Source organism: Pan troglodytes, chromosome 11 (genome assembly GCF_028858775.2).
Source record: "Pan troglodytes isolate AG18354 chromosome 11, NHGRI_mPanTro3-v2.0_pri, whole genome shotgun sequence".
In the NCBI taxonomy this organism is placed as follows: Eukaryota; Metazoa; Chordata; class Mammalia; order Primates; family Hominidae; genus Pan; species Pan troglodytes.
Genome location: NC_072409.2, coordinates 87,112,434 through 87,139,713, shown reverse-complemented (window position 1 = coordinate 87,139,713; position 27,280 = coordinate 87,112,434). Strand labels below are relative to the sequence as shown.

At 33.9% G+C, this 27,280-nt stretch overlaps 1 long non-coding RNA gene and 1 other non-coding gene across 3 annotated transcripts in view; both read right to left on the bottom strand.

Annotated features, from left to right (window-relative positions):
- The window catches only part of LOC134807676 (uncharacterized), an 841,508-nt gene that overhangs the window by 473,774 nt on the left and 340,454 nt on the right, over positions 1 to 27,280 (bottom strand). The window lies entirely within an intron of this gene.
- On the bottom strand, positions 16,950 to 17,029 carry MIR876 (microRNA mir-876). Its single transcript, NR_035996.1, has one exon. It is a non-coding gene; the product is annotated as a microRNA mir-876 (primary transcript).

Sequence of the window (27,280 nt, the reverse complement as noted above, 5' to 3'; positions counted from 1 at the left end):
GTAACAATGAAAATCATTCTCAATGGCTAACAAAAAGCAAGATGGTTTCCCACTCACATTTACATATTCATTGTTGGTTAGCAGTGTTCTGCTCCTCCTACAGTCCAGAATCAAGAGTGAAGGAAAAAAAAAAAGTCCCCATCTTATGCACCACTGTTCCCATGGCAGAGGGAAAAGAACAAGGCTATACCCAGGTGATGGCTCTCAAAGCTTATTCCTACAAGTGGCAATATCAGGCCACATATATTTCAGTAGCCCCAACAAGCTACATGGCTAAAGTGAATGCTGATGAGATGGGGAACTATAAGTCTCTCAATCAGAGGGGTAGATGGCTGTTGAGCAATGATGCAAATTACTACAGACTTGCCCATTATGCTCAACTCTCTGACCCATTTTTGGCCCCTAAGACTCCAATCACAGGCCTACAGGCCTTGGTAGGCTAATAAGGAAACAGATATCTTTATTATCAATATTATACCAGCACAATTTAAGAATAAAAACCTGAAGTTCATGCACCCCTCTCTACCATAGAAATATGCCTTCTTTGATCCATTTTTTTTCAATTCAGTCAGACTTAATATATCAGATTTTTTACAGGAATCACAGGGTTTAATTTATGGCACGTCATTTCATTTAAGCTGCACATGAGACTCATGGGCAGTTATGTCAGTTCTCATCTGTCTGTTATGATCATGTCTTTTCTTCCTTCACATGCCTTTCATCCCCATGGAGCATATCCAAGTCCACAGATCCCTTTGAACTGATTTTCTGCTTTGGAAGCAACTCCCAAGAGTCACATGTCAAGACTAGAAAATTAAATTAAATTAAAATGAGTCCATTGCACATTATTCCTTATCCTTTCAACTTCAAATCTAGCAACTGAGCATCTACATATTGACACACTGTTATTTCCCTAATATATAGTGTCTGTGTGTGTATATATATATATGCTATGTATATACACACACATATATGTGTATATATATATATGCTATGTATATACACACACATATATGTGTATATATATAGTATATATATACATATATATGTATAGTATATATAGTGTATATATACATATATATGTATAGTATATATATAGTATATATACACATATATGTATAGTATATATATACACACATATGTGTGTATATATACAAATATATATGTATATATACACACATATATGTGTATATATGTATGTATATATAGTATATATATACACTACATATATACATACATATATACACACATATAGACACACACTATATATACTATATACACTATATATGCGTATATATACTATATATATACACACTATATATACGCATATATAGTGTATATACACACACTATATATACGCATATATAGTGTATATACACACACTATATATACGCATATATAGTGTATATACACACACTATATATACGCATATATAGTGTATATACACACTATATATACGCATATATAGTGTATATATACACACTATATATACGCATATATAGTGTGTATATATACACACTATATATACGCATAGTGTATATACACACACTATATATACGCATATATAGTGTATATATACACACTATATATACGCATAGTGTATATATACACTATATATACGCATATATGCATATATATACTATATATGCATATATGTGTAGATATACTATATATACCATATATAGTGTGTATACATATACATATATAGTGTATATATATACACACACATATATAGTGTGTGTGTATATATATATACATATATATATATATATACTGTATATAGTATATATACCATGTGGATTTTAAGGGTAAGTTTCAGATGCTATAATTATAATTTTGAAATGTGTATCATTCAACCAAAATGGACAATGTTATTTTTCTAAGGCATTTCAACTTTTCTGCTTGGTTTGCTCCTAAACAAAATGACTCATCTCAACAAGACCCTCTGCTTTTTTTTCAAAATCCTAGGTTACATCAAGTCAATGGTTTGAGAAAGGACTACAGAGCTTTTCCTCAAGTCTTATATTTTGAGATGACACCATGAGAGTGAAAGGCCAAAGAGATACAGTTTATTTGAACAGGGTGAAAAGAAATGGGCATGTGGAAAACATTTTTATCTCAATATTGTAATCCCATCCTGAGTTTTATTTTAAATACAGCTGTTGAAACTCCCATGCCTTCCTCTCCTTCCCTCCTTCTATGATGTGATTGTTTATGTGTCTCCTCCCGCAAAATTCATATGTTGCAATTCTAACCCCTAAGGTGATGGTATTAGCACAGGGGTCCTTTGAGAAGTGATCTAGTCATCCATTCTGAAATCTGAATAGTGATATACAGACCAAGTTACATATTCTTTACATAAAATAGATTTACTTGACTCCTCCCCTCTACTCAGAGCACAAGATGGAAAACATATTTAGGGAATTAAGGGGGAAAAACTTTCAACATCCACTCTAGAGTTCTATGTGTAGATCTTCCACTATCACCAGTAGGTACACTTGGTAAAAGACATTTTTTACGCTCTTCTTGTTTAAAACTTACACACAACAAAACATCTCTATTTGATGCTTTGGATAAACTTTGCATGGGAAGCTGCAAACACCTAAAGCAGCTTTTTGTTGTTGTTGTATCTGCTGTAAGTAAGTCCCTAGTACAACACTGTCCCTGGCATGTGAAAACAGAGTAAACCAGCTTGCAGTTCTGTATGTGCAATACACAGACCCAGAATAATACCACCTGTTTCATCTAGAATGTAACCTAACTCCACATTATCACTGCATTTCAAAGGAAGACTACACTGGATGAAGAAGACTTTCTGTTTATTAGAGTTTACCAAAGACTAAAAACTTTGCTGTAATAGTAGCTCATTGACTTTATATCTATATCCATATATGGTGGCATAGTCCATAATTAACAGAGGAAGCTGAGACTTTTACAGTGCTAAAAGTTGTCATTATTTCTCTGAGGCCAAATAGCATACACTTGTGGCCCCAATTTCTCTAGCCTGTAGGTCCTTCTACTTAACACAAGCTACCGAGCTTTGCAATATTCCTTCCTCTTCATCCCAAGACCAACTCTAACCATCTCCTCCTTTATTTAACTACCCTCTTCCTACCCCTCAGCTCTCAGCTTAGATCACATTTCTTCCAGGAAATCTCCTGACCTATTGTCACTCCTGGGTTAAGCTGGCCTTTTATATGTTCCCAGAGCGCTCTGCTCCCTTGTTTCAGTACTCATCACAGTATTTTCTAACTTGCTGTTCTATTTCTCTCAATGTCACCTTAGGGTGAGACATTGTATATTTTGTCTGGCCTAATACCCAGAACCTAGCACATTCTTCTAAGCCCATGGTCTTAATTTAGTAACTGCTTACTGAGTGAATGAAGTGCTTATAATACCCACTTTAGTTCTATGGTTTTCTTTTCAAACAGCTCCTTCCTTAAAGGAGTATGGATACTTAATTAAATGGAAATTTATATTTCTGCATACAGTTACTTCTTATAATTATAATACACATTACATGAGCCACTCTTCCAGCAGTTACAAAACAGTAGTAAGCCAGGCAGAAAAATATAATTTCAGCAATTAAAAGAAGTAGAGTCTACTTTAGACTATGAATGATAATAATTTAGAAATTCTGTTCTGGCAATAATATATGTACTACTAATAATATTCAGATGGAGAGATATAGCTGAGTGGAGAGTGAGAAATGCACACTCCTGGTTCCGTCTAGGGGCTTGCACCCTGTGATAGTACTTCTCTTTCTGGGTATATGCACTGATTATTTGGCAACCTCTGCCTGACTCCCTCTCCCCCAGCCACCCACTCTCTGCAGTTACATTGCACCATGTAACTGCTTCTGGTCCATGAACTATGGACAAAAAAGACATACATAAACTCCAGAACTGGAGAAAGTAATTTCTAGAATAAAACATCCAGCTTTTTCTTATTTAACCAGCCACCTCAGCCAGTGATGTTCCAGAGGAGGGAATGCATATTAACCAGGGTCTTGAAACAAGGTCAATATGGAACAAACTCTCTGCCAGTGGCTATGGCCCAGGGATGTATGGCATGAGTTAGAAATGAGCTAACATTGTAGAGCTGCAACCTACCCTACTCTAATAGAATTCCTCTTTGTGCTCGTGTTTGAATAGGGGCATCCAATGAGTCTCTGGTTGTGAGAAGAGAGGAACACTGATCAGAGAGGAAATTCTCCCCAAAATGCCCACTTTGAACATGTAGCATGTGTCAGATACAGGTTTGACTTTGTCCTATGATTACTTCTCTGAAAGCACTTGTTGTACTAAATGGCGTATATGTGTTTACTTCCAGTAGCCTCTTTGACTGATACCCACAGTAGTTCCATTAAGAGTGTGCAAAAAGATAGCTTAGAAGTCCCAGGAGTAAAGACTTAATGACTGAAGGAATTACATTAAGGAAGATCTAAAACAACAAAATGTTAGCCTGATGCTCACTTGGTGAATTAGTTTCCTATTACTTCTATAACAAGTTACAAGAAATTTAGGAGATTAAGTAACACAGATTTATTATCATTGGGCTAAAATCAAGGTGTTGAAATGGCTGCATTCATTTCTGGAAGCTCTAGAAAGAAGACGACCCATTTGCTTGCTTCCATTGAAGCTTCTACAGATCCCTCATGTTCCTTGACTCATAGCCTCTTCCTCTGCCTTCAAAGCCAGCAATGCTGAGCCAAGTCATTTCATATTGCTGCCTCTCTGGTTCTATCTCTTCTGGTCCTTTCTTCTAATTTTAAAGGTCCCTGTGATTATATTGGGTCTACCCAGGTAATTCAGGATAGTATCCCTATTTTAAGGTCAGCCCTAACCTTAAACCAATCTGCAATATTAATTTCTCTTTGCCATGTAAAGTAACATATTCACAGAATCCAGGGATTAGGACATAACATCTATGAGGAGCCATGATTCTGCCTATCACCTTGAGTTTAATCTATGATCTTACTGGAGGACATGTACAACTTCTCAGTATCATATTTGAGGTAACACAGTAGCCATTATTTAATATAACTTTATTTAATATAGTCCACAAGCATTCTCTTTGAGATAGCTTATTATAACCCTCATTGAAGGGATAAGAAACACATTGAAAACAGCCCTAGCCATGCCTAGTTCTTCAGACCCCTAGAAGAGTAAATCATGAGAAGTTATACTACTTTTAATTATTTGCATTGAATTAATAATTTTAGTCAAACAAATGTATGTGTATATATATAATCACATTTGGAGATAACACTAAAAATCCAAAAACTCAAGAGGTGACAATACTAGTCCTCCTCTACTAGATACAGCAGAAAGTATCAGTATTTTTCCATAAATCATTAAGATCCCTGTCCCCTAAATCTGACTTCCAGTTGCACGCAGGAAATTATCAAAAGATTGATAAAAGTACCTGTACAACATCATTCCTCAAGAGCACAAAGCAGAGGTAAAGAGCATATGCTGGATCCATTTTATTTGTTTTAACTTTAATGGATAGGGGAAGAGGGTGTTGAAAATGAACTGACCCAGTCTAAGGGCTAAGACTGTTTGTTCATTATACATCACAAGCTGCAGGATAAAAATGGTATAGATCTAGATATTATCTAAGGTAGGGATGGGTCAGCCTGCAGCTCCCTCCCCCATCAATATTCATAAACTCTTAGTATTACAGAGAACAAAGGCTTGAGTGTGCATTTTCACCTCAAAGTATGCACTTAGCAAATACTTACTAATGAGTATCAAGGTAGAAGTTTAGAAGAGGCACCAAAATATATTTTTCAACAGGTAAGAAATTTTATGGTTCAGTTAAGAGTGGTTATTTATACATATGCCTACAAATACGGTTCTATGCATACAGAGCTACTGCCCAGGGGAAGGCACTGTGACAGTAACTACATTACTGGTACTGCCATGATATTACCACACTGGAAAAATAAAATTCAAGATAACAGCTTAGATATTAAGACCCAAAGGAAATGTACTGATGTTGCTAATGTGATGCTGGCTTTTTCCAGAATAGTATGGCTTCTCCTGCCTCCAGATACATTAGAAAGGGATTATTTCAATATATCACTTTTCTACCAGTTGTCTAACTTTTCCTATAAAAAGTGATACATTTCAATATGTCATTTTTCTATCAGTTGCCTAACTTTTCCTATAAAAATAATCTCAAAAGGATACAGTCCTTCTCAGCCTAACAAGTAAAATTTCAGTAAGCCTATAATACAATCATAATGTTCCTCATATATAAAACACTCTCTGCTGGCCTAAGTATGTGCATAATTACATGTGTAGTGACCAGGGCTGAAATTATTGTCTACATTTCTCAAAGGAGGGGAAGCTGGGTGTAACAGTGGCTAAGGACTGCTGAGCAGGTGAATGGCAGACCTGGAGCCATGTGGCTCCCAGCTTTTATTCCTGTGTTTATTTCAGAAAGCTTTCTTGTCTCTAAGAAGGCAATCTGTTTACAAATGATGTTCAAATTAAATTTGCATTATTGTGGCTTCCATTTCTTTGTGCATTGGATAATGCAGAGGGATTCCTCTTGGGGACCAGGAGATTAGGCTGAAGACCTATAAAGTCCTTTTGAAACTCCAGGTGTTTATTAGTCATGCACATATGCATAATTGTGTCTTATCTGCACTCATACAAACTTGAATGCATTTCACAGACTCATTACTCACTGAATCTTAAAGTGAATTAAAAGTTCATGTAATGGTATGCTATCAAGACATGAAACTAGCTGTCAAATATTAAAGACAAAGTAATTCAGCAAATACGGATTAGAATGCATTGCAGTTTGGTGATCAGAAACACATGCTCCAGAGATATCTGGGGTTTAAATCAAGGTATCACTGCCTCCTAACGTAGTAGTTCATTCTCACATTGGTAAAAGAAAATACCCCAAACGGGGTAATTTATAAAGGAAGGAAGTTTAATTGACTAACAGTTCCACATGGCTGGGAAGGCCTAAGGAAACTTACAGTCGTGGTGAAAGGGGAAGCAAACACGTCCTTCACAAGGTGGCAGGAGTGAGAATTGCAAGCAGGGGACATGCCAGATGCTTATATAATGATCAGATCTTGTGAGAACTCACTGTCATGAGAACAGCATATAGGAAACCGCCCCTATGATCCAGTTACCTCCACCTGGTCCTGCCCTTGACATGTGGGGATTATGGGGATTATAATTCAAGGTGAGATTTGGGAGGTGACATAGAGCCAAAACTGTATCACCTACCTATATGAACTAAGCCACAATTTCCTCTTTTGAAAAGAGAAAAAAAAATCTATGTCTTCCTTATAGGACAGTTATGAAGATTAAATAAAATCATCTATATAAATTAATTGCTGTCAATTAAAATTCTCCCCATAGAAGTGGCATGTGGCAATGACAGGAGACATTTTTGGGTGTCACAATTTGAGGGGAGGTACTACTAGTACTAGAGGGTGGAGGCCAGGAATGCTGCTAAATGTACTGCAATGTCCTAGAACCCACGAAAACAAAGAATCATCAGGTCCAAAATGCCAATAGTGCCATGGCTGAGAAACTGTGATTTAAGCTAACTCTTCATAAAATGCTCAAATTGTTACATATTATTAATATTAGTAAAACATAAGCACAATCTGAATGCTGAAGAAGACCACAGCTACATTAAACAATGGGTTATGATACCCTCTTCTTGAATGCTAAGTTATAGAAATCTTTAGACAAATATAAGATAATATAAAAGAATGTACAGCATTAAAACTGGTATTTTGAGAAAAATTGTGCTTGTGCTTTAATGTCTTTGTGATAGGGCTATTTGTAGATGAGCTTATACATTGAAAACAGAAAATCACTGATTGATAAATGGAATCTCCACAGAGTTGCAATATAATTTTATGAGCGTTAATGGAAATGGGTAGGTAGTATCCGTTAGCCACAATATTTAAATATATAGATAAGAATAAAGTTACCTCTTTAAGTAGAAGTTCTTAACTTGTAATTTAGGCTATTTATTTATTTTAATACGAAACGGTGCCTTTGGTTTTGGGCAGTCAAAATTCAGGTGACAGTTTTTCTGACTAAAACCAAAAATAAATACTGCTATATTCAGTTCTAGAACTTCAATACTGTCAGGTACCAAAAAGAACTGTTAGCTGCCAAAACTTGCAAATTCAGCCTTATGTTCTTTGGCACAAACAATTAACAGAGCCACATGCTTGAGTTAGTAATAGAAAATTGCTTCCTAAACTTAAAAAAGAATGTCAATTATTAAATTGCAAACAGAACTTTGAGTTATTTCAAAATGAATGCAGAGCCAACATTACTATATATTAAGTAATATACATATACTATTTTAAAGTATAACTATCAATGAAGTTGTGAATGATATAAACCCACCTTTAGGCTCCTGACCAAGTCCTGGGACCAAATATATACTCATGCATTTCCTTCAGAGATTGATAAACGGGTTCTTTAGTGGGTGCTCTTCCTTATCATTCCATGTTTTGCAAGATGGTTTTAAAAATACCTGATTACCCTAGTGCAGACTATTTGAGATCCTCCAAGGATGTAAATAAGAAGCAGATAATTGCAAACAGCAGCAATGCAAAGGAAGGGTGGAAGGCAGTCCTTAGGATAGGATTTAGAATATAGGTAAATGGATTTTTAAAAACAGCTACCCTAATACAGTGCTGGAACCTGCTGTAATGAAAGAAGTGGCAGCAGAGTAATGCATTCGTAACTAGAAGCCATCTGTTTAGGTGTATTTTGCTTTTATCATCAATATGTCTAGATCTTAGTCTTTATAAAATGCAGACACCCCACATTTACCCTTAAGCTGCATGAATGTTTAATGATCAGGTAGGTTTTATAATATACATAAATTAATTGCATGTATCCTATTCATTTTTATACATTTTAGCTATTCAAATATTTTCTCTTACTAATGCAAGGTCAATGATTGATACACATGCCAAAGAAAATATAAGATAGGTGCCCCAGACATACACACACACACATACACACACACAAGCAATTCCTTTAAATTTTATCCTTTCATGAAAGTAAAACATTCAATGGGTTATTTTAACCTAGATGCCTGCAGCTGTGCCAGGCACTATCTGTCCCAAAAGCAATCTATTGAGTCTCCAGGTCCCAGACCGGTTAAGGCAATTCCAGTTTGCTCTCAGACTTTAGGGACAAATCTGTTTAGTTCCTCCCTCCCATCCCTGACTATTCTTGCCTAGGGCAATATTCAGGCTTTCTAGCTGGACTGGACAGTAGAGATGTAGGCAGACGCAGAGGTAAAACCTTCTCTTTTGGACCTTGATCAGAATGAAAGCAAGATTACTGGGAGGCAGGAATTCATAAGATGGTTATTTGGAGCTAGACCAAGGGTTGTGAAGCAGCGTGGCAATATTCCTGCTACATTTTTGGGGGTGAAAGTGGGCCAAATTACAGTTGCTTCAACGAATAGGAAGCGTAATATGAATAGGAATAATTCTGTGCCAGGATATTGGGAGAACACACTTTTGTTGTAATTATAAAAGGTTTCATTTCCACAGAGATTTTGTGCTTTGCTTCCACTCTAATATTCTCTTGTTCCTGATCTTCTTTTCATAATATGTATCGAGCATCCTCTTCATAACAGGAACTATATTTCATGCTGACAATAAAAAGTGATATAACAAAATAATGATTCCCTCTCTCATGAAGCTTACAGTGTAGCAGGAGAGACTAATATTAACCAATAACCTCACAAATAAGTATGTTACAAACTATGGTGGTTCTATGTGTTTTATGAGATGAAATCAGAGAGGACTTATCTGGACTGTCCCCAGAGAAGTAACATCTGAACTGAAGACTGAAGAATGGGTAAAATTTAACTAGAGAAACAAGTGAGAAAGGAGAATTATGAACAGATGAATTAACTTCTGCAAATGTCCTGAGACTAGAGGAAGGATAATGAATGGAAAGTAAATCACTGTGACTAAAGCCCAGGGAAAGACTGGAAGTAGGCAGTACTAAATTTTAGGTCACATAAAAGATTTTGGTCATTAACTTTTGAACATATGGGAAATTACTGAAGCGTTTTAAGGAGGAGAATAAAATAATCAGATTGACACCTAAATAAAATAGATGAAGACAGACCACTTAGAAGGGGATTGCAGTAATCCAGGAGGAAATGATATTAGTCTGGCTAAACTGATGATAGTAGAAATACAGAGAAGATATAGATGGATTTAAGATACGTAGAAAAAATTATCTAATCACGTTTGGTGATGGGAGATGAAGGATGACATCTAAATTTTAGGCTGCACCTGTGTACCGATGTTGATTCTTGTCAGAGAAAATGCATAATCACTTTTTTTCTGTTATTTGGAAGGGTACAGAATTCAACGGAAGTGACTCTGAGTTCTAGTTTAAATATGTAGATTTTGAGATACTTTTGAGCAGTCTAAGTAGATCTGTCAGGGATTATTTGGGTTTGGAAACAAGAAGTCTGAGACCCAGATAAAAGTCTGTTAATTGTTATAGAGAAGAGAATTGAAGCCCTTGGAACAGATAGAATTTTCTAGAGAAAGTATAGAAAAAACAAAGGAGTCTAGAACTGAGCCTTGAGAGAATCCAACATTCAAAAGCCACATTACAACAACAAAAGCAATTACTAGCTGTGTGTTTTAAGCCTTTATTACATGTTACTTATAATTTAGCCCTTCTTTTATATGAACGTATTTCTGTTCATAACAGCTTTATGAGATAGATATTATGTTTCCATACTGGGGCAACTGGGGTGTAGGGAGGATACGTGACCAGCCTCAGGTCACCTACAGGGATTAAGTGGTAGAACTCCACCTTCCAGGCAGTCTGATTCGAGAGCCCATGCTCATAACTACTACCACCTGATAGGTACTTTAGGCAGATTGGCAAAGGGGTGTGAGCTAGACACATAAAGATCTAAACTCACATAAGCATTTGTCCTCTAGATCTGCAGTGTTAAATGCCATAGCGATTAGCCACAGGCAACTTAAAATCATATGAAATATGGTTAGTCCAAACCGAGATATGCTGTAAGTGTAAAATATGTATAAAATTCTTAAGACTTAACATGAAAAAAATATAAAATTTTTTACACTGATTAAATGTAAAAATATTAACATTTTTTACACTGATTGTTGAAAATATATTTTGGATACATTGGATTACATAAAATATATTATTGAAATTAATTTCACCTATTTCTTTTAATTTTTTTAATGTTTTAAATTAATTGAAGTTGATTTAAAATAGAAAATTTAGATATTGTATGCGGCTCGTTCAACATCCCTGTTCTAGATATCTGTCCCATTTGGTCTCTGGATTCTTAGCACTGGATAAACACTACCAAACATTCTAATGTATCTTCTTTGACACAGGTATCACATTCAGGACTGAGCTCCAGCTTGTCCCTCAGGCTGTCAGGACCTGCCCTCTGTGGTGTTTCCATGGTAACCTTGCTTTAGGAAGAGAATGATGCTTTTAAAATCTGAGTCCTAAAGATTTCGCTTCTCTGGCTTTATGTTATTTAATACTGATTTTATGGTTATCTCTTTTGTTCTTCTCTAAGAGTGTCTAGGATTTCTGACTTCACAGATTCTGGTTTACTGGTTGTCAGGCAGATGAACATTTAAGAATCACTTGGGAAGTTTTCTCAAATTATGCAATCCCATCACCCTGGAAGATTTTATATGTGCTCCTGACCCCAATGTAGAACTACTGATCTAATTTCTCTACTGTCTGATAAATGAACTTACTGCATTATAACCACTATATTTTCATTTTTGTTTTCCTTTTACATCTTCAGCCCAATATCATACCTGCTTTGTTTATCTGCTAGTCACCAAAGGTCTCCATTTCTGTCCCCCCATCGCAGCTCTAAAATGCGGGTTTCATCTGGCTTGCAAAGATGACTATCAGATCAGATCATTCGATCAGGATAATGGTTACCTCAGAGTCACACATTTAGTTCACATGAAAATACCCATCTGCCTACCTAGGAGACCTCCACTTGACATATCTGTTTAGAGAAAACTTTTCCAAAATGAGCACATAAATATTTCATGATAAACCCCAGATAAAACTGAGCAGTGAGTTTCCTCACAGGCAATAATGCATTTTAAAAAAGAATTGAATGGGAAGGTTATGATTTAGATTTTTAGGGAGAATAAAGGTAAACATTTCCCAAACGTAGCTCTTGTGATTTTATTATGATTACTCTGAAATTTCCCCTTGTGTGTTGCAAAGCCTCATGAATGTGACTAGTGAGTGTTTTGCAGGCAGATCGTACGTCATAATATACAGCAGAGATTTAGAAGTTAGGGCACTTTCATTCCTTTATCTGTAAAATGGAGCAATAATACTCAACTCAGAAATTAAATGTCATGATACAAGTAAAGTACTTGGAAATAAGATCTCTTTACATCTTAGTCGTTTTTCTGAAGGAGAGTAATTTTCAAGAATTTAAAGTTTTTTACTTTTCCCAATTCTTTCTGCTTACAGTTTGCTATATTATTTTCTAAAGCAAAATTGCAGAGATTTAATTTACTTCATTAATTATTGTTTGGGGAACAGGCTGTAAAAGTACAGTCTCTCAAGGAGACAAAATTAGGACACTGATTACAGTGCTGCTCAGTTACACCACTTAAGTATACCCACATGAAAATAAAAGGTTGATATTCTACTAACTGCTAATTAGTATGCAGCTAATATCTTCAGAATCTGAGTAATTCAATTGAAGTACTTTTAAAAATATGCATTCAAATGAACTGGAACATTTTAAAACTCAGATTCCTCATATACAAAATATTTCCCTTATTCTAAGTATTTCACTCACATTTGATATGACATCTATTTATCTTATTGTGACTCCCTAATTTTTTGTCACTTCATTAATTTTTAGGTAAAATGATTGCTTTACTTGTTTGGAATTTTGCCATGAATATCATAGATGCATTAGGAGACCTTTTCATTTAAATCAAAGCTAGGATCAGGAACTATGTTAGTAGTTAAAAATGTTTTAAATATGAATATTTTACCATTCTTCAAATCAATTTTCAAAAATTATAATATTCAAATTTTATTCACTTATTCAGCAAATATTTATTTTGGTACGTGCAGTACACCAGGAACTGTAATTTCACAACATAATATATAAAATGAGAATTCCATAAAAGTGAAAGAGAAATATGTAATAGTAAATATTTTAAAAGGATGCATTTATTTAAAAATATTTAAACTCCACAAAAATGAAACTCAAATATTGAAGACATGACTAGGTTACAATTATTTCTACAGTTCTTCTAAGTCAATAATGTTTTAGTAGAAGTATTCCCTGAAGAAATATTCATAAACTAATTGAACTTCCAATACATTAAATAAAATATAAATATTTTAAATTTCACATACCCATAGAAATATGTGGAAAATAATTAAGAAAATCTTACAAAGAACACCAACTTATTGTTTGAAAATCAAAAATTTATTTCATTGGAAAAATACCATTTTTACTGTGATGATTAATTTTATTTGTCAACGTGACTGCACCATAGTGCCCAGATATTTGGTCAGACATTATGCTAGATGTTTTTGTGAAGGTGATTTTTGGAAGAGAATAACATCAAAATTGGTACCCTTTGAAATAAAACAGATTTCCCTCTATAATGTGGGTAGGCCTCACCTATAAGTTGAAATCCTTAATAGACAAAGACTGACCTTCCCCATGCTTGAAATAATTTTGCCAGAAGATTAGATTGCACTTGGACTTGAACTGCAAATCTGCCCTGAGCCTCCAGACAGCTGCCCCATCTCATCAGATTTTGGACTTGCCATGCTTCCACAATTATGTGAGCCAATTACTTATGATAAATCCCTCTCTCTATAGATAGAAGAAAGATAGATAGATGGATAGATAGATAGATAGATAGATAGATAGTCTTTATTTCTCTCTCTATATATAAAGATGCATATATATAATCTTTCATGTACAGTCATATATATCTTTCATATATATATGCATAATCCACTTCTAAAGAATGAAACATAACAGGACAAAATGCAGTCAAAATGAATACAATAGATATAGTCAATGATGATGCAAAAGCAATTTCCGAAGTCTGTATCACTGTCACTTAGTTGTACAAATGTGTCACTTAAGAAACTAAAGGTCAGAAGTTTTCAGAGTTCTGACAGTCTTGTGGTCATAGCATTGAAGTTAAATAAGACTTAAGCTCTAGCCTTATAAATAAATAAAAAAGGTAAAAAATAATATATATAATATATATTATATATTATTAATATATAAATCTATAATATATTATATTTATTAATATATAATATAAATATATTATATAATATATTATTAATATATAAATGTATAATATGCATTATTAATATATAAATATATAATATATAATATATAAATATATAATATATATTATTAATATATAAATATATAATATATATTATATAAATATATAAAATATATTTATATAATATATATTATATAATATATAAATATATTTTATAATATATTTATATATTAAATATATTATATATATAATATATAATATAAATATATTATATATTATATATTTTTATATAATATACTATATAATATATATTATTAATATATATAGATATTTAATATATATATACACAAAAATCTTGTTGGTTCTGTTCTCTAGAAAATTCTCACAGATAACATTCATTTACACATATCTATTCTCATATAGTTCTCACAGAAATTAGGGGAGCTTGATATTACCTTGTCCATAACAGGAGACCTCAGGTTCACTTTGAACACATGTTCTACTCATAACTGCACTCCAGCATGAGTATCTAGTGAGATTGTGTTGCTACAAAAATAAAATAAAATAAAATAAAACAAAATAAAATAAATTAGCTGGGCATGGTGGCAGGCACTGTAGTCCCAGCTACTCAGGAGACTGAAGTGGGATGATTGCTTGAACCCAGGAAATCAAGGCTGAAGTGAGCTATGATTGCACCACTGCACCCCAGCCAGGGCAACATATGTTTTTTGTCTCTTACCAAAAAACACAAAACCTACACTAAAAATTAATTCATTGTTTGTAAAACTGTATTTATCTTAAAAATAAAAAAAGCTGTAGTGAAATAAATATAAAGAAGTTGGGATTAAAATTAGGATACAAGGATATAGGTACATGATTATGAGATATGCTTATTAGTCCATTAGCACATCCCATTATATCTCCCGTAAACTAAAAATTATCTTAAGAAAAAATATTGTGACTTCCTTCTAAATTCATATATCAGCAGTTCTACATATTATCATTAAAAACATAAGCTTCAGCTCAAAGGAAATTTTACAGGTGCCCCCTTTCATAAAACAGAAAAATCAAAGAGCTCTAGGACAAATTAATTTCAGAAACCTGTCTTCTCAGACTCTTTTCCCACCTGTCCTCACACATCAGCAAAGTAGCACCCAACAAAAGCACAGGAAATCCCAGAGCTCTGTGGATTTTGCTTATGAACATACAGTCCTATGAAAAATAAGGTTACATATGTATCAGACAAGGAATGGTAATAATAACTACTGAAGAATTAAAGGCTAGGAAATAAGAATAACATGTTTGTATCATATTTCAAATTAAGTTAGAGTAGCAAGATATTTCTTAGGTAAAGCATTTCCAATCATATTTATACACATATATTTTAAGGTTAAAAGTATACATATTGATTCATTCTTTTGGTCATTTATATGTTGAAAAATAATATATTGATTTTATTTTATCTAACAGAAGGGCTTAAAAATTAGTATGCTAATTTATTTAAAGTCACCCAACCTTATAGAGCATATGCATAATCCACTTCTAAGGAATGAAACATAACAGGACAAAATAAAGTCATAATGAATACAATAGATATATTCAATGATGATGCAATAGTAATTTCAGAAGCCTGTACCACTGTCACTTAGGTGTCCAGATGTGTCACTTAAGAAATTAAAGGTCAGAAGTTTTCATAGTTCTGACAGTCTTATGGTCATACCATTGAACTTAAATAAGACCTACGCTCTAGCCTTGTAAATAAATAAAAAACGGTAAAACCAAAATGACTATTTGAAAGCTTAATCAGTTATTAAAATAGTTAATCATCAATTGTTTGATTTATGGTCAGGGATAATCCAATCTTGGTAATCCTGATGACAGAAATGACCACAAAGTTCCATTTATTTTAATAAGCAATTACTAGTCAACAATTAGGCTTTTGTGACCTTGTAAAGGTTACACAATCTTTTCTATCATAGAATAGGACTATAGATACTGTTTCCAGAAGAGTAAATGAAAATGAATGTCCAGTGAATACCTAATTTTAATATATGCCATCAAAATGTACAATTTGGTATGTTAAGGTGATTTTTTTGCCCACACCAATGTTTTTCTTGTTAAAATAAAATGTTGCTTTTTACAAAAGTACTGCATAACAATGATGTCTTCAAGCCCCTGATCATTTACCAAACTATTTAATTAATATATTAATTGGGCATAATAATCCAAATAAAATATAATATTTAAACTTAAAAATGGTATGCTTAGGATTTAAGGGGCTGATTCAATTAATGTTTCTGATGTATCATGTTTTTTTAACCAAGAAATATTACAAATTACTTTTCAAAAAAAGAACAGTAGAGACAGAGACAGCAACTATGTAAAACATGTATATTTAGGTAAAGTAACCATAATTTCTGGTGTGTTTGACACAGGTTTGATCACTGTTAACACTAAGCACCAAATAGAAGGATTCTAGAGTATATTTACCAGGGATCTCTTGACTTTGTGTGTCTTGTAATACAAAGTGGCTTGTTCTCAATGGCTCAGTAAAGGAATCTTAGGCTTCATGGTGTAGATCAACTGCAGAAGCACCTGTGAAGCACTATGAATTACTTTGTAAACCACCACCACATTAGCTTAGATATGGTGATTCACAAAGAAATCCACAGCACTTCACAGTTTGTGTAAAGCCTGGTACCTATGAACCAACAAAAACAGTACCCTTTGGCCACCAAAAGTTGAGGAAGTATTTCCATCTAGTTCACAATCAATTGAAGAATATGCTCAGTTTTGCACCACCCTCTTTTAGCTGAAACACACAAGAAACACTGAACATTTATTTTAAGTAAATAAAACTTAAAAATAAATGCATGCTTTCTATATTATATACCAGTAAATTTCATTTAAAAGAATTCCTAATACAATAACTAGCATGACATTATGCAGGATGAAAAAACAGGGTTCTGCTCATCAAAATAAAAGGGCATGGTTATTAATACAGATGTCAGGAGTAGGGAGTAGAATAAATAATAAAACTATATGTAATTCTCACATCGATATCACAGTATATAAGTGTTGCTGGGATAATTTGTTCTAAAGATATCCTCAGTTACTTAGCTTCCCACTTTATACTCATATAATCTCATATCCTATGACACAAGCTTACCAATGTTACAAATCTGCCCTTGAACCCCTGAACTTAAAATAAAAGTTCAAAAGCAATCATTAAATGAGTTTAACCTGAGTGTTTTTCCTCTGATATTTGTCCAAGTAAGTATTTTTTCATGTGACTGCTGAAGTCCAAGAATGTTTATAAAACTAAATTCTATATTATACATATTAGATTCAACTCTGAAAGAAAACCACACCAATAAAAAATGAAAAACAAACAATAAAGTTACTCTCTTTTGCAAAATAACCAGAATCCCACCTTTTACCTATGTTTGTCCCAATAACTTTTATCTAAAGAGCAAAAAGAAAGGTTTCATTTATAATTAATGAAAAGAATCTATAAATCTTCCCAGCCTAGCAAGCATAATATCAATCAAGTAATTCATGCTTTTGAAAATTTCAACATTTTTCAAAGTAACCATCAAATGTCAACATTAATTAAAAGTTTGTTTTATAGAAGCTCATGAACATAGAGTCCTAGGCAGTTCACCACTGTCAGTGTAGGTCACTGCTCAGGAATATCCTACTCACCTCCACCAACCACACATATAACAACCAAGCCAAACTTGCTAAGTATCTGAATAATTAAAAATCTTTAAATAAAAAATTTGTAAAAAATATGTATGTATGAAAAAAAAATATTTGTTTTGCGCTTATCATGTGCCAGGCATAGTCTTGGTTAGATGCTGGGGATATAAAAACTCCAGGTTTCAAGGAATACAAAGGAGAAAACAAGAATTTGAAAAAAGGAGTAATAGGTGTTATGAAAAGTTTCCATATAGGGCTAATGGAGACATGGAGAGGCCACTTAATTCAGTGCTAAGAGCGTTGATTACAGATGTCTTCTCTAAGGGAATACCATATATAAGAGAACTGAAAGAGTAGCAGGAATTAGCAATGAGAAGGGTGGGGTAAGTGTTCTAAGCAGAAGAGAACACATATACCACGGCCTATCCAAAGAAATAACGTGATTTTTATTTTATTTTTTGGTATACTATAGCTGAAAAGGAAAACTGCTGCTACAGTTAGAGTAGGTGAACACAAGTGAGCATCACCAGATGAGAGGCAGCAGGGACAGAAAAATTTGAAGTAAGAGAACTCCAGAGTAATGAGGCAACCTGTCTGAAATATGGGCAGAGTAAAGGACCAGTTATACGAAGGTCCTCCAGCTCTTCATGAAGTGTCACACTCAATCCCAAACTGGCCCAGGCAAAACCTCTTGAAGAATCAGGCCAGATTCCCCAGTGAAATTCAGGCATACTGGTTGGGTGGAATACATTTAGAGTTTGACATGGGTTTAAAAACAAATCACCCTGGCCGGGTGTGGTGGTTCACGTCTGTAATCCAAGCACTTTGAGAGGCCGAGGCGGGAGGATCATGAGGTCAGGAGATCGAGAGCATCCTGGCTAACACGGAGAAACACCGTCTCTACTAGAAAAATACAAGAAATTGGCCGGGCATAGTGGCTTGCGCCTGTAGTCCCAGCTACTCGGGAGGATGAGACAGGAGAATGTCTTTAACCCGGGAGGCAGAGGTTGCAGTGAGCCAAGATCGTGCCACTGCGCTCCAGCCTGGGTGACAGGGAGAGGCTCTGTCTCAAAAAACAAAACAAAACAAAGAAACAAAAAACAATCACCTCAACTTAAAGAGATCTTAAGTGGCTCTTTGAATAACCATTCCAATCCAAATGTAAAATTAAGTTGATCCAATAATAATAGTGAAATAATCCAGGGTGTGTTTTTATAATATTTTATACCTCTTGTTGCTATTCTTTCACTAAACAAGACAAATATGCTCTCCATATGTAGCACTCTATGTTAGTTGGGTACTTGGCTTTGCTTGGTTTGTGAATCTGAATGCAAGAAAACTTCATGCAAGTCCCTCTTTAGACAGCATTCAGCTAATTTAGAAAATTTTCCCACATTTTCTGTCAAATATGCTCTCTATTTTATATAAGTAGATAAATGATATGCACTGAGAATGAAATGTTCTGGTTGAACTAATTTTCCGGTGCACTGATTATTAGAAAACCCATTTTTTCAAACTCTTGCACTATTTAACTTCAAAAATAGGCAGTTATTTTAAAATGAATTACCATATTGAATGCTTTATTGTATTTTTTTAAGGTTATCCAGAACCCCTGTGTCACTTTGTACTTGTGGTCAACATCTCTGTTAATAACCATGCATCAGTTATTCCATCTATGCTTGTGATTTGAAAAATAAGGTCCCTAACCCCAAAGGAATTCAGAGTACCACGGGGCATACAAAGTGATTCTGAATCTGCAATTAGGAACTATAGCATAAACCCTATAATCAATGCCATGAAAGGAGTATTTTCCAAGTTCTAAGGCTGCAGAGAGGAGGAAGGCCAACACCCAGGGCACCCAGGGCAGAGAAGAAGGGTGGTGTGAATTAGACTTAAGTGCTACACAATATGGCACATTGCATGCAGTTACAGGATATGAAGTAGATTGATATTTTTGCTTTTGCCAAAAAATTCTGAGCGCTGTTAGGGTGAAAATCACTAATGTGAGCATGAATTCATATAATTAACTTTATTCTCTTACTCTTCTATCACCGGAGGGTAAATTCCAGCTAATGGAGAATTCTTTTTAACTGGGCTCCAACTAGGCATCAGGTTTATTAGAGGACAGACGTCGTTGGTGGGGTCTTAAAGTGAGTAACTTAGTTCTGATTCAAAAGTATAAACAGAAATTTATTCTGTACTATAGTTTATTTTCTAGATTCATCCTTATTTCTTAGAATCTTGTATCTTACATTTTTCAACCCACACAAGCAAGAAAACTGAAATAAAACAAATAAGGTAGAGATAATATCAAAATACAGGCCATAATATCAGCTCTATTTAAAATAACTACTGCTGGTGACAGGAAGTAAAACAGCTGCAGAACTGACAGAGGAATCTGCAGTTAAGGGCTAAATCACACCACTAATATGACAAATGCTGCTGGTAAACTGAGTGGGAAGGCAAGCTCAGAAGGAAGCCTGCATCCTTTCCTGGTGATGAAAGCTAAAAAGAATGAAAATAATATAGCAAGTAAAATAATACAAAATAAAAATAGAACAGGAAATGAAAAATGCATATACAGTAAATACAATCCTCCTACTGGTTATTTTTTTCTCCCTTTTCTCATAAAATCTCTCTTTTGCCCTGAAATATTGAAAATAAACAATGCAAGTCAGGGTATAAAAGCAAGTGATTGCTAACAATAATAAGCAAGTGCTAGCCATAGCTGAGCTAAATATGTGGCAGGCTCTATGTCTTTCAAGTAAAGAAAAAAAAAAAAAAAGAAGACAAACTCTTACCCCTACTGCACCAATGTAAACATTTGCCATAAATTACAGAGAATCACAAAGTTATTGGAATTTTAACTATTTTTTAAAAAGAAAAACTTTCATTATCAAGCACCCATAAAGCATGTGTATGACTTCATTTATTTCTGATTTCTGACAACAGACAACACATAATCCCTGCCTTCAACACGTGGCAGTTGAGGCACAAAAAAAAGTGTAATCTGTCCAAGGTTAAACAAATGTTTAAATAACAGAGCTAGATTTGTCTAAAAGCTCATGTTTTGTCTTTGCCCCATAACGTCCCAGTATGCAACATTACCTATAGTGTTTGTGAAATATACAGAGAAAAGAAAATTAGGTAAAAACATAAAGTTTGAATTATAAATTTTACACAAAATCAAATATACATTTGCCCTACAATGAAACAATTCTTTTACCCAAAAATAATAAAACATATTAATAATACTTAAACATTTTGTAAAAGCATCCAGTTTACTTAAGACAAAGTTTTCAGGATTTTATGTAAAATATCCATTTATACAAAAATAGATAATATCTCAATTACAAATCTTTCCTTTCTTACTCATTATAGGTGATCCCTAGAGGCTTGGAAGAATGTTGTTAACCTAGTGTGTGTCGTTAACTTTGCTTACACTTAATAAAGTCTCTTGCCTTCAGAAGTACACTATGACTTATTTGCCTTCAGCTGAATATGCCTTTCTGTGAGTAAGTCCTCATTGATGACATTTGATTTTATACTCCAGGAAGTATTTTTCAGTCATTGAAGGGTTTAGTTCACTGTCAAAGATCATTTGTCTAAGCAGTAATATCTAGAGATCCAGTTTATAAAGTGGACCTCTACATTTACTCATAGACTACATAGAATAGTGAGTGAGTGAGTGAGCATGTGTGTGTGTCTGCATGCGTGTGGTTATGTGTGTATGTTTTCTCTTTTGTTCTCCCTGCTTCAAGATTGACGCCTTTCAAAAGTGGCATCATGGGTAATTTTCTGTCATCTGAGAGATAACTCATCCTACTTCAAATCTGTCCACATAATAGTCCAGTGTTTTGTAGGTAAATTTAATTCTTTAGTTATTTGAAGATAATAAATGAGTGCCCCTTTGGAAAGGGAATGAGAGAACAGAAAACAAATAAGCATTTTAAAAACATGTAAACTTTCGTGCTTATTATTTCTCTCATTAATGAAAATCTTATATTTGGAACAGCAGTTCAGCTGAGTAACTGCAAACATAATTTGGTTCCTGTGGGTTGAGTTTGTTCCAAACCTCAAAGATTAAATTTTGCAACTGAAAATTAAGCTTAGCACTGTGGTTTTGCAGATGAAGATAGAAAGTAGTGGAATATATTATTTAAGCCCCCAACTCACAACATTTGCAATATTTGAGTGACTATATACACAATTATCATTTACTGATATATTTGATGGAATTTATATCTCGCTGATTTGATAATATAACAAATTTCCAGGCCTGCTTTTAGCTCAGGACTATTTGTTAAATATGGGATAAAGATAAATGATATACTTCTTAAATACATATTTATCACTGCCAAAGATCAGGCATAGTTAGAACACTGAATTCAAATTTAGTTTAAATTTGATAAACATCTAATTATCCATTCATCAAAGATGTTTTGAGCCCCTACTATGAGGGAAAAACTAGGCTAGACATTGAAGAATCAAAGGGAATACTTAATGTTCCATCCTTCAGGGAGCTCAGAGTCATCAGGTAAACTGACAAATCTGCAAATATTTCCAGTACAGCCATAACTGTAATGATGGACAAGTGTAGGATCCTGCAGAAGAAGTGGCTAATCAGAATTAGACAATAAGAAAGGTCTTTTCAAAAGAGACGAAGCCTGACTTCTATAGAGGGTTTAAAAGTATTTGACCAGGTGACCAGAGGATGAACAAGGAGTGGGGGGAGGGGTCACAGAAAGAAGGCTATTCCAGATAAAGAAAACAGTACTTGCGAAATTCAAGAGACAATGTGTCTGAATTAGGAACTACATGTTAAATTATGTATGACAGAGAAATAGCAAGCAGGAAGAAAAAAGATGAAAATTAGCTAAAAGTCCAGTGGTTTGAACTGTGTGGTAGACAGAGCCTGAGGAAGAAGACACAAGATGCATGAGAAATGGCTAGTCCCTGTCTTCAAGGAGCCCACAGATCAAGAGGTGATCAATAGGTCCAAAATCAATAGGTGATCAATAGGTCAAAAATCAATAGGTGATTTTGGACAACAATGTCTCCTTCAACACTGCAACTCCCACTGTTGCACCTACTACAAATAATAAACATAGCACCCTTTTCCCAATTTCCCACCAAGATTCAGAACTCTATGGGCTCGTTTTACACCCTACCCAGCCTTTCGATTCTTCCCTCCCCTTACATAAAAATGTCTTTAAAGGAAAGGACACATCAGTCAATGTTCAAAGCCAACGTTATTATACCTGATAAATAAAAGTATTAACAGTAAAGCTAAAAACACTTCAGAATCAGAAAAAAAAAACCCCATAACACACATTTATATTGAGTCCCTCCTTCACTCTTTAAAGGATTTGTTACTTTATTTTCCCAATTGTAGACACATGGCCAGTTCATTGAAATGGTACACAATTTTTACTCATTTTCTCTAAACCAAACCTGATATTTGTAATCCTCTGCTTAAATACCTCATTTTCGAGGCATTGCTTTTTCATAAAATCCACAAAGTTTATTACGATCTGACAACAATTGAACTGCACAACATTATTTTTTTCCATTCCACCCCATGTGTGTCATCTTCCAGTCCACCTGTACTTCCCACTCTAACCTAAACATATAACTTCATGATTTTGAACATAAAATGCCTTTATGTACTTCTTGCATTTCTCCTCCTAGAAAATTCTTGTTCAATCTTAGACACAGCTCCAATATAACGTCCACTGTGAAACATTCTCTGATTCCCCATACAGAGGTTATAGCTTCTATCAGGACCCCACAGACCAATGTTCCTACTGCTACTATAGTATTTTCTATTCATGTGTATTGGTTTATACGTTTATCTGTCTTCCAATTCTTTGACCTTCTGAGGTCATAAACTGTGCCTTAGTCATCTGGAACAGAAAAATACCTGATGTGGAGAAAATATTTGCAGCTTATATACCGTACTTGGTGTCTATAGCAATCATGAGTAAAAGCATAAAAAGAAGCAACAAAAAAGGACATAAAACCATAGAAAAGTGAACTAATTATTTGAACTTTTAAATCGTACTAAAGAAATATCAACAAGTATGGGAAAATGCTTCACTTAATTTGTATTTTAAAAAAGCAAATGAAAACAGCATCAAGATATTTATTCCATCAGATTGGCAATAATTAAAACATGTATCAGCCAAAGGCGACAGAAAATAGAAATTTTGTTTCATTAATAATAGTGTAAGTTGCCATGTTTTTTTATACTACATAGTAGGAAATGTCAAAATTTCAAAATGAACACACAATTTTATCTAAAAATTCTCCTTCTAGACATCTACAGAAATGTTTACATTTGAGTAAAATATATTGACAGATGATGATTGTGGCAACTTTTAATGAATTAAAAGTGGGAACCAATTTAAATATTTATAAATAAGGAAATTGTTAAATAAATTATAATTCAATATTGCTATGTAGATACTAAAGGTATATAATAATGAGGTAAGCCTAAATTATATTTAAATAATATATAAATACTTTAAAACATAGCAAATCTATATGAAAATGTGGCCATAATAATCTGCTAATTGAAAATGAAATTAAACAATAGAACAATATTCATAATATAAGCTCATTGAAAATATATATGCATATACAAAACACTCTAGAACACACATACCAACTTCTTTAAAATGTTTATTTTTAGGAAATAGGAATGGAAAGTGGGAGGGAAAGCAATGGTGGCAGTAGAAAGGAGATTTCAACATTTTACTTCATATACTCTGTGTTACTACCTTAGTCATATGACAATATATTCAGCATTAAAATATAGAAAATAAGAAAATGAACTATATATTTTATATAATATATAAAAATATTAAGCTTAGGAACACTGTCAGCTATACTATAGTGTAACCAAATGATGCTTACATTTGCATCTTCAAACCTCTGAGGGTTTTATCTTTGCAGCACATAAGATGACAAGTAGAAGGAGCAATCTACTGAAAACACTAAATAAGGAGTGAAATAAGCATGAAAGAATGAGAGACGTTGGTTCAAATCCCAGTTCTGATGCATTAACTGGGTGAACTTTATATGTTGGAGCCTTACCTTCTTAAATATAAAATATGAATACTAGTATTTATCTCCTATGGTTTTGAAAATGCTTGGTTCATAGTAGATGCTTAATAATTTCTACCTTATTTTATCTTCTGTTACTTCATAAAACCTACCTTATTTGGAGATGAATAATAAGTTTTGCACCAAGATGTCTTTTACTTGAGGGGAGTGTCACAATATAGTCAATGATGTGTTGATTTCCTCTCAATTTATAATGCAATATTGCCTTTAACCTCTAACTTCAAAATCATCATAATTTTATGCCTTTACTCATAAAATCACAGAACCATAAAACTAGAGAGAAAAAAACCTTCAAAAGTCATTTAGCTCAGGTTTCACACCTGCTAGCAAAATGATGGGCATGGTAAAATATCTATTGTGTTTTAATGATTCCCAAAAAGAAACTCTAGCCTTTCCTTAAATGACTGATCCATGAAATGTGTCATTTAAGTCACCTCCTATAGAAAATGGACATTTACAGGAAAAATGATTTCCTTTTTTTTTGACATCAAACTATTGTAGTTGTCCTCACTTATTATATTAACAACAGTGGAAGACATGACATTTAACAGGAAAGATAAGATTCACAAGCAGGAAACAATTAAACTATAATGGGGCAAAATTAAATGAAGTTATCTTTTGAGAAACAGTGAAAATAGATTATAATTTTAGATGTGATGGCAAATTCTTGACAGTGTTCACTCTGTTACAATTTCTGAATCAGTTGTTTCACTAGCTGTTCATGGCAAAAAGATTCCATCAAGTTTGGTACATGCTTCCAAGGGGATATGCACAAAAATTCCTCTCCAGTAAACAAACAACACATTTTCTGGCAGGTGATCATGACCATATTGTTTTGATTAAATAGGTACTTTGTTCATCAATAGTTCTTAGATGTATTAAGAGTATTTCATAACTAACACTATGTAGCTTAAAGTTCTGCACCTACAATCTTACTACTAGAGAGGTGCACTTTGTTTTCTACTTGATAACATCTATGCAAAACCAGGAAGATTTTCCCAAAAGGTAGAAATAAGACAATTACATTAACTGGAAAAATCGTTGAGCAATAAAAATCATTTTAATTGAAAATCAAATGATGATTCTTCTACCTGAGGATTAGGATTCCATTTGCAATGACAAAGAAAATAAATCAGTTAAACATAATCCATATTTAATATCTATGAAAATTCAGTAGCCAAAATTAGATAATCTTTTGTTTACTTTTATCACATGACAGATCAACATTCTCTACTAGTAAGAAAACTATTTCTGGCCAGATTTGGTGGCTCACTCTGTAATCCTCTGGGAGGCCGAGGTGGGCGGATCACTTGAGGTCAGGAGTTCAAAATCAGCCTGGCCAACATGGTGAAACCTCGTCTCTACTAAAAATGCAAAAAATTAGTCGGGAGTGGTGGCGGGCACCTGTAATCTCATCTACTTGGGAGGCTGAGGGAGGAGAATCACTTGAACTGGGGAGGCAGAGGTTGCAGTGAGCTGAGTTCATGCCACTACACCATTGCACTCTCTAGCCTGGATGACAGAGAGAGATTCAGTCTCAAAAAAAAAAAAAAGAAAAAAAAAAACTATTTCTTCTAATTCATTACAACTACCAAGCCACTGTTCAAGAAAGTTTTGACTAAACACTTCTCTATAAAATGGCTAAGATCTGGAACCCAAAATTTAGAAGGCAGGAGTTAGACTTGGCCAAACTTTTCAGGTAATTTTACCTTGGCATTACTTTGATTCGAATTTGCCAACCCTTATTAACTGGTTTATGAAGGCTGTTGGTTGTGATACAACTTTGTAACTATAAAGCCCCCCAAGGATGTCAGTTTTTATTTTAATTATTCAAGTTATGAACTCATATAATTGCAGAAAAAGACTAAAGGAAGAATTATCTTACTTCTCTTTTGATGTTCTACAAAAAGTAGCTGCTTTTATTTAGTAGTTCTCAAACCTGTTTATGCATCTGGGTACCTAGAACACATGAGCTCTCTGTAGAAGAGCATAATGTAAATACCTCATTTACATTCCACCATAAAACTAAAATAAAAAAATATATATATATAACTGAAATGAATATCTCTATGCAATAAATAATATCTAATACTAATTGAA